Source organism: Microcebus murinus, chromosome 23 (genome assembly GCF_040939455.1).
Source record: "Microcebus murinus isolate Inina chromosome 23, M.murinus_Inina_mat1.0, whole genome shotgun sequence".
Lineage (NCBI taxonomy): Eukaryota > Metazoa > Chordata > Mammalia > Primates > Cheirogaleidae > Microcebus > Microcebus murinus.
This window is the reverse complement of record NC_134126.1, coordinates 1,606,484-1,621,569: the sequence shown is the minus strand read 5'-3', so window position 1 is coordinate 1,621,569 and position 15,086 is coordinate 1,606,484. Positions and strand designations below refer to the sequence as shown.

At 63.0% G+C, this 15,086-nt stretch overlaps 4 non-coding genes across 4 annotated transcripts; all 4 read left to right on the top strand.

Annotated features, from left to right (window-relative positions):
• Positions 1-897: 897 nt before the first annotated feature.
• LOC142864057 (5S ribosomal RNA) lies at positions 898-1,016 on the top strand. Its single transcript, XR_012914650.1, has one exon. It is a non-coding gene; the product is annotated as a 5S ribosomal RNA (ribosomal RNA).
• A 3,767-nt stretch (positions 1,017-4,783) lies between these two features.
• Positions 4,784-4,902, top strand: LOC142864056 (5S ribosomal RNA). The gene has a single exon (XR_012914649.1). It is a non-coding gene; the product is annotated as a 5S ribosomal RNA (ribosomal RNA).
• A 3,773-nt stretch (positions 4,903-8,675) lies between these two features.
• On the top strand, positions 8,676-8,794 carry LOC142864055 (5S ribosomal RNA). Its single transcript, XR_012914648.1, has one exon. It is a non-coding gene; the product is annotated as a 5S ribosomal RNA (ribosomal RNA).
• Positions 8,795-12,557: 3,763 nt separating this feature from the next.
• On the top strand, positions 12,558-12,676 carry LOC142864054 (5S ribosomal RNA). The gene has a single exon (XR_012914647.1). It is a non-coding gene; the product is annotated as a 5S ribosomal RNA (ribosomal RNA).
• The last annotated feature ends 2,410 nt before the right edge of the window (positions 12,677-15,086 follow it).

Here is a 15,086-nt window from a genome sequence, read left to right as displayed (position 1 = left end):
CTTCCATTTCGGGAAAGTCTTCCTTGCTGGGTGTGGAAATCTCCTATGCCTTCCCTCGCCTATTCTGTCAGCTTTCAAATTCTCTTTCAGTTGCCACCCTCACAGATGGATTAGGAAACTCTTTCCGGTGCACTCATTAGTGAAATGACCTCCAGGAAGCTGGAATCCAATATCTAATGGCCGATTTTTAGCGAGTCCACACGCCAGGGTGGTCGGGGTCCAATGCAGCCCCGGCCAGGCCCAGGCCCCTTGGACTGGGCCACAGGAGGACACGGAGGAGGGTCCCGGCCCCCACGAAGCGGTGCCGGCAGTTCTCCACGGGCTTGGGCGTTTTCCAGAGGTAGGAGATGGAGGGGACTGATTTCTTCAGCGCCCCCCAAACCACGCCACCCCACCCCACCCATGGGACACATCCCCAGAGAGAGACGCCCCATACACTGGCTGTGCCCCAGCCCTGGCCCGGGGGAATAGGCGGCAGCCCACCCACAGGGCGAGGGGGGGGCGCAGCTGAAAGGGGTTGTGGGGGAGGGCGGCCCCTGGCTGGGGTCAAAGGGCGAGCGTCCCGCGCGTGCGCAGTCAGCGGGAGGCAGCGACGCGCTGGGGGTGGGCAGCGGGTAGGTGAAGGAGGCCGGGCGAGGAGACGAGGGGGGCTGGGAGGGCTCCACCTTGGCGAGTCCAGCCGTGGAGGCGCATCTTGTGTGAGTGTGAGTGAGTGTGAGTGTGTGTGTGTGTATAGAGAGACAGCCCCCCGCCCCGCCCCGCCCCGCCCCGCCCATCACCCCCGTCCCTGCGAACTCAACCGGCCCGGCCCGGCGCGGGGCCTGGGGCGGGAGGCGGCGGCGGGGAAGCCCAGAGAGGCTCGGCTTCTCGAGCGGGGCAGGGGCGCCCTCCGCCGCCGTCTAGGGCCACACCACCCTGAACGCCCCCGATCTCGTCTGGTCTCGGAAGCTAAGCAGGGTCGGGCCTGGTTAGTACTTGGATGGGAGACCGCCTGGGAATACCGGGTGCCACAGGCTGCTGCTTTTTTTTTTTTTTTTTTTTTGCCTCTTGTTCTGTCCCCTTTCTGGGAGCGCGGCGGCGGCCCGGGGTGCGGGTCACCCCCACTCTCAGCGCCCGCGCGGTGCCTGGCGCCCCAGCCCGCACCGTGGGGCCTCCTCTTGTCCCAAGCCGCGACACCGCCGCCACGCGGCAGCATGCGTGGCATCTGGACTGTCAGGTCTCAGACCAAAGGTCTGCTCTGTGGGAACCGACACGCTGGAGGAAACCTTGAGAGTCTGAGAGGGGAGGGAGTTCCAGAAGAAGGCCAGGATGTCATTTTGAGGGAGTATGTGACCAGAACTCGTCCCGTTGCTTTTGGGGTTCTATGGGCTACACGCAGGAATCTTTGGTGGTGGCACCTGATGTTGGGGGATCCGGAGTCACACCCAGACCTGCTCCACAGGCCTCCTTTTACTTTTCTCTTCGGATTCATTATTTTTAAAAAGTGTCTCTTACCTCTATGATTGCAGTTTCTTTTCTCTCTCTCTTCAAGCAGATGATGGGAGTACAAGTATTCAGGTGACATGTGTTGCCCGTGCCGGCCTCCCCCCTGTGTTCTTTTTTTTTTTTTTTTTGAGACAGAGTCTCGTTTTGCTGCCCAGGCTAGAGTGAGTGCCATGGCGTCAGCCTAGCTCACAGCAACCTCAATCTCCGGGCTCAAGCAATCCTGCTGCCTCAGCCTCCCGAGTAGTTGGGACTACAGGCATGCACCACCACGCCCGGCTGTGTTTTTCTATATATATTAGTTGGCCAATTAATTTCTTTCTATTTTTAGTAGAGACGGGGTCTCGCTCTTGCTCAGGCTGGTTTCGAACTCCTGACCTGGAGCAATCCGCCCGCCTCGGCCTCCCAGAGAGCTAGGATTACAGGCGTGAGCCACCGCGCCCGGCCCCCCCCCCCCCCCGTGTTCTTATTCATATACCTCTCATGTTGTTCCAGCGTATTGTGGGGGTACCAATGTTAAGGTCGGGTGCCTTGCCCTCTCCAAGCCTCCCCCCTCGGGTCAGAGCTTCAAGTGCGCCCATCCCCCAGTCGGTGCGCACCCACCCCATGCCTAATGGATGTGTATGCCCCTCCCCTCCCCCCACCCGCCCGACACCCACCCGATGAAGGTGACTCCTCTCTGTCCACTTAGGCGTCCATCCGTTCGTACCAATTTGCTGGTGAGCGCGCTCACGTGGTGCTCGTGTGTCCATTCTTGGGATACCTGGCTTACTGGAACGGGTTCCAGCTCTGGCCAGGAGAACACGAGAGACGCCCTCTCACCGCTGCTCCTCACAGCCGAATGGCACTCCGTGGTGTCCACGCGCCACATTTTATTCATGCACTCCTGGATGGATGGGCACTCGGGTGGCTTCCACGTCTTTGCGATTGTGAATTGTGCCCTAACTGTCACCCTAACCCTTACCCAGCCCCCGTCTCCTCTGCCCCTGCCTGAGGCACTCCTCCCCGGCCAGGCCCGTCACTGTCCTGGGCCCCCGCCTGACCGGCTCCTCCCCGCCCGGCCTGTCACCGTCCTCTGCCCCTGCCTGACATGCTCCTTCCCGCCCGCCCGGCCTCTCACCGTCCTCGGCCCCTGCCTGACCGGCTCCTCCGTCGCCTGGGCCTTCCAAGGGCTTGGTGTGGACGCTGCTTCCAGGAAGCCCTCCAGAAACCCGGCAGCAGGGTGGCCGCAGCAGTCTCCAGCAGCCGTCCCTAAGTCGCGTGAGTGCGGGGGACGTGCCCCCGCTGTGCCGCGGGGGCCCAGCCTGGTGTCTTCCCTGAGGCCCTGCGGCTGCCGGCTGGGCTGCCGCTCCCCGCAAGGGGAGAGCCGCGGAGGTGGGGACCGCCTCCTGATGGGGACGTACACGCAGCTCTCCACGTCGGATTCCGGGGCTCTCTGTCCTGCCCGAAGGCCCAGCTGGCCTGCGGGTCCTTAGAGTGGCAAAAACATCCGAAAACTGAGATTGAGGGTCCGGTGGGTGTCTGCACTTTTGTGCTGGGCACCCCAGGGAGGCCCGGGGGCTGGCTGGACAACGTGGTCTGCTGGGCGGGGGGGTTGGAGGAGCAACTGATGCCCTTTGCACTTTGGGTAGCAAGAGTCTGAGGTGTCTCTGAGCCCTGTGCCCTGTGGGGGGGGGCCGGGGGGGAGGAGGAGGAGGAGGAGGAGGAGGACGTGGGAAGGGCCGGGGCCTGCAGTCCTGTTCCCGGGGTGGCACGGCAAGTGGCTTCTTCCACAGGCTGCTTGGCCTGGGCTCCCTGCACCTGGGCCTTTGGAGGACCGGCCCTGTGCTTGCCAACACTTCCTGCAGGGACCCAGAGCTGGGAGGTGGCATCTCTCAGCCCTGGGTCGGGCAGAGCCCCAGCGGGCCATGCCCACAACCTCTCTCAGCACCGGTCCCCCAGAAGGCTCCTTTGGGACCAGGATTCTCTTGCGGTGACTCTTTAAGGTCTGGCCCCTGGATGGAGGGGCACCAGGAGTAGAGGAGCAGGAAGGGGAAGGGGGTGGCCATGCGAGGGGACACTTTGAGGCCGAGTCCCAGCTTCAGCCTGATCCTCCTGGGAACCCCGCTCTGAGACCAGGAGCCGGGCTTCGCATTCCCACAGCAGCCAGTCGTGGGCTGAGGACACCTGGGGCGTTGGGAACTCCCTGGCTTCTCCTTGGTTTAACGTCTAGAGCTGCTTGTGAATCGCGCCGCCACACACACCCGAGCGCAGGTGTCTTCCACACAGACTGCGGGCCTCGCTCTTCTGAATGCCGCTAGCTCGCCACCCACCCACCCACGGGTGAACCTGGTCAGGGTGCTTTCTCTCAGGGGCAGACTCTTTTCCGGGCGGGCTACCGGTGTCTCTGTTTGCTCGTTTCTTTCTTCCATTTCGGGAAAGTCTTCCTTGCTGGGTGTGGAAATCTCCTATGCCTTCCCTCGCCTATTCTGTCAGCTTTCAAATTCTCTTTCAGTTGCCACCCTCACAGATGGATTAGGAAACTCTTTCCGGTGCACTCATTAGTGAAATGACCTCCAGGAAGCTGGAATCCAATATCTAATGGCCGATTTTTAGCGAGTCCACACGCCAGGGTGGTCGGGGTCCAATGCAGCCCCGGCCAGGCCCAGGCCCCTTGGACTGGGCCACAGGAGGACACGGAGGAGGGTCCCGGCCCCCACGAAGCGGTGCCGGCAGTTCTCCACGGGCTTGGGCGTTTTCCAGAGGTAGGAGATGGAGGGGACTGATTTCTTCAGCGCCCCCCAAACCACGCCACCCCACCCCACCCATGGGACACATCCCCAGAGAGAGACGCCCCATACACTGGCTGTGCCCCAGCCCTGGCCCGGGGGAATAGGCGGCAGCCCACCCACAGGGCGAGGGGGGGGCGCAGCTGAAAGGGGTTGTGGGGGAGGGCGGCCCCTGGCTGGGGTCAAAGGGCGAGCGTCCCGCGCGTGCGCAGTCAGCGGGAGGCAGCGACGCGCTGGGGGTGGGCAGCGGGTAGGTGAAGGAGGCCGGGCGAGGAGACGAGGGGGGCTGGGAGGGCTCCACCTTGGCGAGTCCAGCCGTGGAGGCGCATCTTGTGTGAGTGTGAGTGAGTGTGAGTGTGTGTGTGTGTATAGAGAGACAGCCCCCCGCCCCGCCCCGCCCCGCCCCGCCCATCACCCCCGTCCCTGCGAACTCAACCGGCCCGGCCCGGCGCGGGGCCTGGGGCGGGAGGCGGCGGCGGGGAAGCCCAGAGAGGCTCGGCTTCTCGAGCGGGGCAGGGGCGCCCTCCGCCGCCGTCTAGGGCCACACCACCCTGAACGCCCCCGATCTCGTCTGGTCTCGGAAGCTAAGCAGGGTCGGGCCTGGTTAGTACTTGGATGGGAGACCGCCTGGGAATACCGGGTGCCACAGGCTGCTGCTTTTTTTTTTTTTTTTTTTTTTGCCTCTTGTTCTGTCCCCTTTCTGGGAGCGCGGCGGCGGCCCGGGGTGCGGGTCACCCCCACTCTCAGCGCCCGCGCGGTGCCTGGCGCCCCAGCCCGCACCGTGGGGCCTCCTCTTGTCCCAAGCCGCGACACCGCCGCCACGCGGCAGCATGCGTGGCATCTGGACTGTCAGGTCTCAGACCAAAGGTCTGCTCTGTGGGAACCGACACGCTGGAGGAAACCTTGAGAGTCTGAGAGGGGAGGGAGTTCCAGAAGAAGGCCAGGATGTCATTTTGAGGGAGTATGTGACCAGAACTCGTCCCGTTGCTTTTGGGGTTCTATGGGCTACACGCAGGAATCTTTGGTGGTGGCACCTGATGTTGGGGGATCCGGAGTCACACCCAGACCTGCTCCACAGGCCTCCTTTTACTTTTCTCTTCGGATTCATTATTTTTAAAAAGTGTCTCTTACCTCTATGATTGCAGTTTCTTTTCTCTCTCTCTTCAAGCAGATGATGGGAGTACAAGTATTCAGGTGACATGTGTTGCCCGTGCCGGCCTCCCCCCTGTGTTCTTTTTTTTTTTTTTTTTGAGACAGAGTCTCGTTTTGCTGCCCAGGCTAGAGTGAGTGCCATGGCGTCAGCCTAGCTCACAGCAACCTCAATCTCCGGGCTCAAGCAATCCTGCTGCCTCAGCCTCCCGAGTAGTTGGGACTACAGGCATGCACCACCACGCCCGGCTGTGTTTTTCTATATATATTAGTTGGCCAATTAATTTCTTTCTATTTTTAGTAGAGACGGGGTCTCGCTCTTGCTCAGGCTGGTTTCGAACTCCTGACCTGGAGCAATCCGCCCGCCTCGGCCTCCCAGAGAGCTAGGATTACAGGCGTGAGCCACCGCGCCCGGCCCCCCCCCCCCGTGTTCTTATTCATATACCTCTCATGTTGTTCCAGCGTATTGTGGGGGTACCAATGTTAAGGTCGGGTGCCTTGCCCTCTCCAAGCCTCCCCCCTCGGGTCAGAGCTTCAAGTGCGCCCATCCCCCAGTCGGTGCGCACCCACCCCATGCCTAATGGATGTGTATGCCCCTCCCCTCCCCCCACCCGCCCGACACCCACCCGATGAAGGTGACTCCTCTCTGTCCACTTAGGCGTCCATCCGTTCGTACCAATTTGCTGGTGAGCGCGCTCACGTGGTGCTCGTGTGTCCATTCTTGGGATACCTGGCTTACTGGAACGGGTTCCAGCTCTGGCCAGGAGAACACGAGAGACGCCCTCTCACCGCTGCTCCTCACAGCCGAATGGCACTCCGTGGTGTCCACGCGCCACATTTTATTCATGCACTCCTGGATGGATGGGCACTCGGGTGGCTTCCACGTCTTTGCGATTGTGAATTGTGCCCTAACTGTCACCCTAACCCTTACCCAGCCCCCGTCTCCTCTGCCCCTGCCTGAGGCACTCCTCCCCGGCCAGGCCCGTCACTGTCCTGGGCCCCCGCCTGACCGGCTCCTCCCCGCCCGGCCTGTCACCGTCCTCTGCCCCTGCCTGACATGCTCCTTCCCGCCCGCCCGGCCTCTCACCGTCCTCGGCCCCTGCCTGACCGGCTCCTCCGTCGCCTGGGCCTTCCAAGGGCTTGGTGTGGACGCTGCTTCCAGGAAGCCCTCCAGAAACCCGGCAGCAGGGTGGCCGCAGCAGTCTCCAGCAGCCGTCCCTAAGTCGCGTGAGTGCGGGGGACGTGCCCCCGCTGTGCCGCGGGGGCCCAGCCTGGTGTCTTCCCTGAGGCCCTGCGGCTGCCGGCTGGGCTGCCGCTCCCCGCAAGGGGAGAGCCGCGGAGGTGGGGACCGCCTCCTGATGGGGACGTACACGCAGCTCTCCACGTCGGATTCCGGGGCTCTCTGTCCTGCCCGAAGGCCCAGCTGGCCTGCGGGTCCTTAGAGTGGCAAAAACATCCGAAAACTGAGATTGAGGGTCCGGTGGGTGTCTGCACTTTTGTGCTGGGCACCCCAGGGAGGCCCGGGGGCTGGCTGGACAACGTGGTCTGCTGGGCGGGGGGGTTGGAGGAGCAACTGATGCCCTTTGCACTTTGGGTAGCAAGAGTCTGAGGTGTCTCTGAGCCCTGTGCCCTGTGGGGGGGGGCCGGGGGGGAGGAGGAGGAGGAGGAGGAGGAGGAGGACGTGGGAAGGGCCAGGGCCTGCAGTCCTGTTCCCGGGGTGGCACGGCAAGTGGCTTCTTCCACAGGCTGCTTGGCCTGGGCTCCCTGCACCTGGGCCTTTGGAGGACCGGCCCTGTGCTTGCCAACACTTCCTGCAGGGACCCAGAGCTGGGAGGTGGCATCTCTCAGCCCTGGGTCGGGCAGAGCCCCAGCGGGCCATGCCCACAACCTCTCTCAGCACCGGTCCCCCAGAAGGCTCCTTTGGGACCAGGATTCTCTTGCGGTGACTCTTTAAGGTCTGGCCCCTGGATGGAGGGGCACCAGGAGTAGAGGAGCAGGAAGGGGAAGGGGGTGGCCATGCGAGGGGACACTTTGAGGCCGAGTCCCAGCTTCAGCCTGATCCTCCTGGGAACCCCGCTCTGAGACCAGGAGCCGGGCTTCGCATTCCCACAGCAGCCAGTCGTGGGCTGAGGACACCTGGGGCGTTGGGAACTCCCTGGCTTCTCCTTGGTTTAACGTCTAGAGCTGCTTGTGAATCGCGCCGCCACACACACCCGAGCGCAGGTGTCTTCCGCACAGACTGCGGGCCTCGCTCTTCTGAATGCCGCTAGCTCGCCACCCACCCACCCACGGGTGAACCTGGTCAGGGTGCTTTCTCTCAGGGGCAGACTCTTTTCCGGGCGGGCTACCGGTGTCTCTGTTTGCTCGTTTCTTTCTTCCATTTCGGGAAAGTCTTCCTTGCTGGGTGTGGAAATCTCCTATGCCTTCCCTCGCCTATTCTGTCAGCTTTCAAATTCTCTTTCAGTTGCCACCCTCACAGATGGATTAGGAAACTCTTTCCGGTGCACTCATTAGTGAAATGACCTCCAGGAAGCTGGAATCCAATATCTAATGGCCGATTTTTAGCGAGTCCACACGCCAGGGTGGTCGGGGTCCAATGCAGCCCCGGCCAGGCCCAGGCCCCTTGGACTGGGCCACAGGAGGACACGGAGGAGGGTCCCGGCCCCCACGAAGCGGTGCCGGCAGTTCTCCACGGGCTTGGGCGTTTTCCAGAGGTAGGAGATGGAGGGGACTGATTTCTTCAGCGCCCCCCAAACCACGCCACCCCACCCCACCCATGGGACACATCCCCAGAGAGAGACGCCCCATACACTGGCTGTGCCCCAGCCCTGGCCCGGGGGAATAGGCGGCAGCCCACCCACAGGGCGAGGGGGGGGCGCAGCTGAAAGGGGTTGTGGGGGAGGGCGGCCCCTGGCTGGGGTCAAAGGGCGAGCGTCCCGGGCGTGCGCAGTCAGCGGGAGGCAGCGACGCGCTGGGGGTGGGCAGCGGGTAGGTGAAGGAGGCCGGGCGAGGAGACGAGGGGGGCTGGGAGGGCTCCACCTTGGCGAGTCCAGCCGTGGAGGCGCATCTTGTGTGAGTGTGAGTGAGTGTGAGTGTGTGTGTGTGTATAGAGAGACAGCCCCCCGCCCCGCCCCGCCCCGCCCCGCCCCGCCCATCACCCCCGTCCCTGCGAACTCAACCGGCCCGGCCCGGCGCGGGGCCTGGGGCGGGAGGCGGCGGCGGGGAAGCCCAGAGAGGCTCGGCTTCTCGAGCGGGGCAGGGGCGCCCTCCGCCGCCGTCTAGGGCCACACCACCCTGAACGCCCCCGATCTCGTCTGGTCTCGGAAGCTAAGCAGGGTCGGGCCTGGTTAGTACTTGGATGGGAGACCGCCTGGGAATACCGGGTGCCACAGGCTGCTGCTTTTTTTTTTTTTTTTTTTTGCCTCTTGTTCTGTCCCCTTTCTGGGAGCGCGGCGGCGGCCCGGGGTGCGGGTCACCCCCACTCTCAGCGCCCGCGCGGTGCCTGGCGCCCCAGCCCGCACCGTGGGGCCTCCTCTTGTCCCAAGCCGCGACACCGCCGCCACGCGGCAGCATGCGTGGCATCTGGACTGTCAGGTCTCAGACCAAAGGTCTGCTCTGTGGGAACCGACACGCTGGAGGAAACCTTGAGAGTCTGAGAGGGGAGGGAGTTCCAGAAGAAGGCCAGGATGTCATTTTGAGGGAGTATGTGACCAGAACTCGTCCCGTTGCTTTTGGGGTTCTATGGGCTACACGCAGGAATCTTTGGTGGTGGCACCTGATGTTGGGGGATCCGGAGTCACACCCAGACCTGCTCCACAGGCCTCCTTTTACTTTTCTCTTCGGATTCATTATTTTTAAAAAGTGTCTCTTACCTCTATGATTGCAGTTTCTTTTCTCTCTCTCTTCAAGCAGATGATGGGAGTACAAGTATTCAGGTGACATGTGTTGCCCGTGCCGGCCTCCCCCCTGTGTTCTTTTTTTTTTTTTTTTTGAGACAGAGTCTCGTTTTGCTGCCCAGGCTAGAGTGAGTGCCATGGCGTCAGCCTAGCTCACAGCAACCTCAATCTCCGGGCTCAAGCAATCCTGCTGCCTCAGCCTCCCGAGTAGTTGGGACTACAGGCATGCACCACCACGCCCGGCTGTGTTTTTCTATATATATTAGTTGGCCAATTAATTTCTTTCTATTTTTAGTAGAGACGGGGTCTCGCTCTTGCTCAGGCTGGTTTCGAACTCCTGACCTGGAGCAATCCGCCCGCCTCGGCCTCCCAGAGAGCTAGGATTACAGGCGTGAGCCACCGCGCCCGGCCCCCCCCCCCTGTGTTCTTATTCATATACCTCTCATGTTGTTCCAGCGTATTGTGGGGGTACCAATGTTAAGGTCGGGTGCCTTGCCCTCTCCAAGCCTCCCCCCTCGGGTCAGAGCTTCAAGTGCGCCCATCCCCCAGTCGGTGCGCACCCACCCCATGCCTAATGGATGTGTATGCCCCTCCCCTCCCCCCACCCGCCCGACACCCACCCGATGAAGGTGACTCCTCTCTGTCCACTTAGGCGTCCATCCGTTCGTACCAATTTGCTGGTGAGCGCGCTCACGTGGTGCTCGTGTGTCCATTCTTGGGATACCTGGCTTACTGGAACGGGTTCCAGCTCTGGCCAGGAGAACACGAGAGACGCCCTCTCACCGCTGCTCCTCACAGCCGAATGGCACTCCGTGGTGTCCACGCGCCACATTTTATTCATGCACTCCTGGATGGATGGGCACTCGGGTGGCTTCCACGTCTTTGCGATTGTGAATTGTGCCCTAACTGTCACCCTAACCCTTACCCAGCCCCCGTCTCCTCTGCCCCTGCCTGAGGCACTCCTCCCCGGCCAGGCCCGTCACTGTCCTGGGCCCCCGCCTGACCGGCTCCTCCCCGCCCGGCCTGTCACCGTCCTCTGCCCCTGCCTGACATGCTCCTTCCCGCCCGCCCGGCCTCTCACCGTCCTCGGCCCCTGCCTGACCGGCTCCTCCGTCGCCTGGGCCTTCCAAGGGCTTGGTGTGGACGCTGCTTCCAGGAAGCCCTCCAGAAACCCGGCAGCAGGGTGGCCGCAGCAGTCTCCAGCAGCCGTCCCTAAGTCGCGTGAGTGCGGGGGACGTGCCCCCGCTGTGCCGCGGGGGCCCAGCCTGGTGTCTTCCCTGAGGCCCTGCGGCTGCCGGCTGGGCTGCCGCTCCCCGCAAGGGGAGAGCCGCGGAGGTGGGGACCGCCTCCTGATGGGGACGTACACGCAGCTCTCCACGTCGGATTCCGGGGCTCTCTGTCCTGCCCGAAGGCCCAGCTGGCCTGCGGGTCCTTAGAGTGGCAAAAACATCCGAAAACTGAGATTGAGGGTCCGGTGGGTGTCTGCACTTTTGTGCTGGGCACCCCAGGGAGGCCCGGGGGCTGGCTGGACAACGTGGTCTGCTGGGCGGGGGGGTTGGAGGAGCAACTGATGCCCTTTGCACTTTGGGTAGCAAGAGTCTGAGGTGTCTCTGAGCCCTGTGCCCTGTGGGGGGGGGCCGGGGGGGAGGAGGAGGAGGAGGAGGAGGAGGACGTGGGAAGGGCCGGGGCCTGCAGTCCTGTTCCCGGGGTGGCACGGCAAGTGGCTTCTTCCACAGGCTGCTTGGCCTGGGCTCCCTGCACCTGGGCCTTTGGAGGACCGGCCCTGTGCTTGCCAACACTTCCTGCAGGGACCCAGAGCTGGGAGGTGGCATCTCTCAGCCCTGGGTCGGGCAGAGCCCCAGCGGGCCATGCCCACAACCTCTCTCAGCACCGGTCCCCCAGAAGGCTCCTTTGGGACCAGGATTCTCTTGCGGTGACTCTTTAAGGTCTGGCCCCTGGATGGAGGGGCACCAGGAGTAGAGGAGCAGGAAGGGGAAGGGGGTGGCCATGCGAGGGGACACTTTGAGGCCGAGTCCCAGCTTCAGCCTGATCCTCCTGGGAACCCCGCTCTGAGACCAGGAGCCGGGCTTCGCATTCCCACAGCAGCCAGTCGTGGGCTGAGGACACCTGGGGCGTTGGGAACTCCCTGGCTTCTCCTTGGTTTAACGTCTAGAGCTGCTTGTGAATCGCGCCGCCACACACACCCGAGCGCAGGTGTCTTCCACACAGACTGCGGGCCTCGCTCTTCTGAATGCCGCTAGCTCGCCACCCACCCACCCACGGGTGAACCTGGTCAGGGTGCTTTCTCTCAGGGGCAGACTCTTTTCCGGGCGGGCTACCGGTGTCTCTGTTTGCTCGTTTCTTTCTTCCATTTCGGGAAAGTCTTCCTTGCTGGGTGTGGAAATCTCCTATGCCTTCCCTCGCCTATTCTGTCAGCTTTCAAATTCTCTTTCAGTTGCCACCCTCACAGATGGATTAGGAAACTCTTTCCGGTGCACTCATTAGTGAAATGACCTCCAGGAAGCTGGAATCCAATATCTAATGGCCGATTTTTAGCGAGTCCACACGCCAGGGTGGTCGGGGTCCAATGCAGCCCCGGCCAGGCCCAGGCCCCTTGGACTGGGCCACAGGAGGACACGGAGGAGGGTCCCGGCCCCCACGAAGCGGTGCCGGCAGTTCTCCACGGGCTTGGGCGTTTTCCAGAGGTAGGAGATGGAGGGGACTGATTTCTTCAGCGCCCCCCAAACCACGCCACCCCACCCCACCCATGGGACACATCCCCAGAGAGAGACGCCCCATACACTGGCTGTGCCCCAGCCCTGGCCCGGGGGAATAGGCGGCAGCCCACCCACAGGGCGAGGGGGGGGCGCAGCTGAAAGGGGTTGTGGGGGAGGGCGGCCCCTGGCTGGGGTCAAAGGGCGAGCGTCCCGCGCGTGCGCAGTCAGCGGGAGGCAGCGACGCGCTGGGGGTGGGCAGCGGGTAGGTGAAGGAGGCCGGGCGAGGAGACGAGGGGGGCTGGGAGGGCTCCACCTTGGCGAGTCCAGCCGTGGAGGCGCATCTTGTGTGAGTGTGAGTGAGTGTGAGTGTGTGTGTGTGTATAGAGAGACAGCCCCCCGCCCCGCCCCGCCCCGCCCCGCCCATCACCCCCGTCCCTGCGAACTCAACCGGCCCGGCCCGGCGCGGGGCCTGGGGCGGGAGGCGGCGGCGGGGAAGCCCAGAGAGGCTCGGCTTCTCGAGCGGGGCAGGGGCGCCCTCCGCCGCCGTCTAGGGCCACACCACCCTGAACGCCCCCGATCTCGTCTGGTCTCGGAAGCTAAGCAGGGTCGGGCCTGGTTAGTACTTGGATGGGAGACCGCCTGGGAATACCGGGTGCCACAGGCTGCTGCTTTTTTTTTTTTTTTTTTTTTTGCCTCTTGTTCTGTCCCCTTTCTGGGAGCGCGGCGGCGGCCCGGGGTGCGGGTCACCCCCACTCTCAGCGCCCGCGCGGTGCCTGGCGCCCCAGCCCGCACCGTGGGGCCTCCTCTTGTCCCAAGCCGCGACACCGCCGCCACGCGGCAGCATGCGTGGCATCTGGACTGTCAGGTCTCAGACCAAAGGTCTGCTCTGTGGGAACCGACACGCTGGAGGAAACCTTGAGAGTCTGAGAGGGGAGGGAGTTCCAGAAGAAGGCCAGGATGTCATTTTGAGGGAGTATGTGACCAGAACTCGTCCCGTTGCTTTTGGGGTTCTATGGGCTACACGCAGGAATCTTTGGTGGTGGCACCTGATGTTGGGGGATCCGGAGTCACACCCAGACCTGCTCCACAGGCCTCCTTTTACTTTTCTCTTCGGATTCATTATTTTTAAAAAGTGTCTCTTACCTCTATGATTGCAGTTTCTTTTCTCTCTCTCTTCAAGCAGATGATGGGAGTACAAGTATTCAGGTGACATGTGTTGCCCGTGCCGGCCTCCCCCCTGTGTTCTTTTTTTTTTTTTTTTTGAGACAGAGTCTCGTTTTGCTGCCCAGGCTAGAGTGAGTGCCATGGCGTCAGCCTAGCTCACAGCAACCTCAATCTCCGGGCTCAAGCAATCCTGCTGCCTCAGCCTCCCGAGTAGTTGGGACTACAGGCATGCACCACCACGCCCGGCTGTGTTTTTCTATATATATTAGTTGGCCAATTAATTTCTTTCTATTTTTAGTAGAGACGGGGTCTCGCTCTTGCTCAGGCTGGTTTCGAACTCCTGACCTGGAGCAATCCGCCCGCCTCGGCCTCCCAGAGAGCTAGGATTACAGGCGTGAGCCACCGCGCCCGGCCCCCCCCCCCGTGTTCTTATTCATATACCTCTCATGTTGTTCCAGCGTATTGTGGGGGTACCAATGTTAAGGTCGGGTGCCTTGCCCTCTCCAAGCCTCCCCCCTCGGGTCAGAGCTTCAAGTGCGCCCATCCCCCAGTCGGTGCGCACCCACCCCATGCCTAATGGATGTGTATGCCCCTCCCCTCCCCCCACCCGCCCGACACCCACCCGATGAAGGTGACTCCTCTCTGTCCACTTAGGCGTCCATCCGTTCGTACCAATTTGCTGGTGAGCGCGCTCACGTGGTGCTCGTGTGTCCATTCTTGGGATACCTGGCTTACTGGAACGGGTTCCAGCTCTGGCCAGGAGAACACGAGAGACGCCCTCTCACCGCTGCTCCTCACAGCCGAATGGCACTCCGTGGTGTCCACGCGCCACATTTTATTCATGCACTCCTGGATGGATGGGCACTCGGGTGGCTTCCACGTCTTTGCGATTGTGAATTGTGCCCTAACTGTCACCCTAACCCTTACCCAGCCCCCGTCTCCTCTGCCCCTGCCTGAGGCACTCCTCCCCGGCCAGGCCCGTCACTGTCCTGGGCCCCCGCCTGACCGGCTCCTCCCCGCCCGGCCTGTCACCGTCCTCTGCCCCTGCCTGACATGCTCCTTCCCGCCCGCCCGGCCTCTCACCGTCCTCGGCCCCTGCCTGACCGGCTCCTCCGTCGCCTGGGCCTTCCAAGGGCTTGGTGTGGACGCTGCTTCCAGGAAGCCCTCCAGAAACCCGGCAGCAGGGTGGCCGCAGCAGTCTCCAGCAGCCGTCCCTAAGTCGCGTGAGTGCGGGGGACGTGCCCCCGCTGTGCCGCGGGGGCCCAGCCTGGTGTCTTCCCTGAGGCCCTGCGGCTGCCGGCTGGGCTGCCGCTCCCCGCAAGGGGAGAGCCGCGGAGGTGGGGACCGCCTCCTGATGGGGACGTACACGCAGCTCTCCACGTCGGATTCCGGGGCTCTCTGTCCTGCCCGAAGGCCCAGCTGGCCTGCGGGTCCTTAGAGTGGCAAAAACATCCGAAAACTGAGATTGAGGGTCCGGTGGGTGTCTGCACTTTTGTGCTGGGCACCCCAGGGAGGCCCGGGGGCTGGCTGGACAACGTGGTCTGCTGGGCGGGGGGGTTGGAGGAGCAACTGATGCCCTTTGCACTTTGGGTAGCAAGAGTCTGAGGTGTCTCTGAGCCCTGTGCCCTGTGGGGGGGGGCCGGGGGGGAGGAGGAGGAGGAGGAGGAGGAGGAGGACGTGGGAAGGGCCAGGGCCTGCAGTCCTGTTCCCGGGGTGGCACGGCAAGTGGCTTCTTCCACAGGCTGCTTGGCCTGGGCTCCCTGCACCTGGGCCTTTGGAGGACCGGCCCTGTGCTTGCCAACACTTCCTGCAGGGACCCAGAGCTGGGAGGTGGCATCTCTCAGCCCTGGGTCGGGCAGAGCCCCAGCGGGCCATGCCCACAACCTCTCTCAGCACCGGTCCCCCAGAAG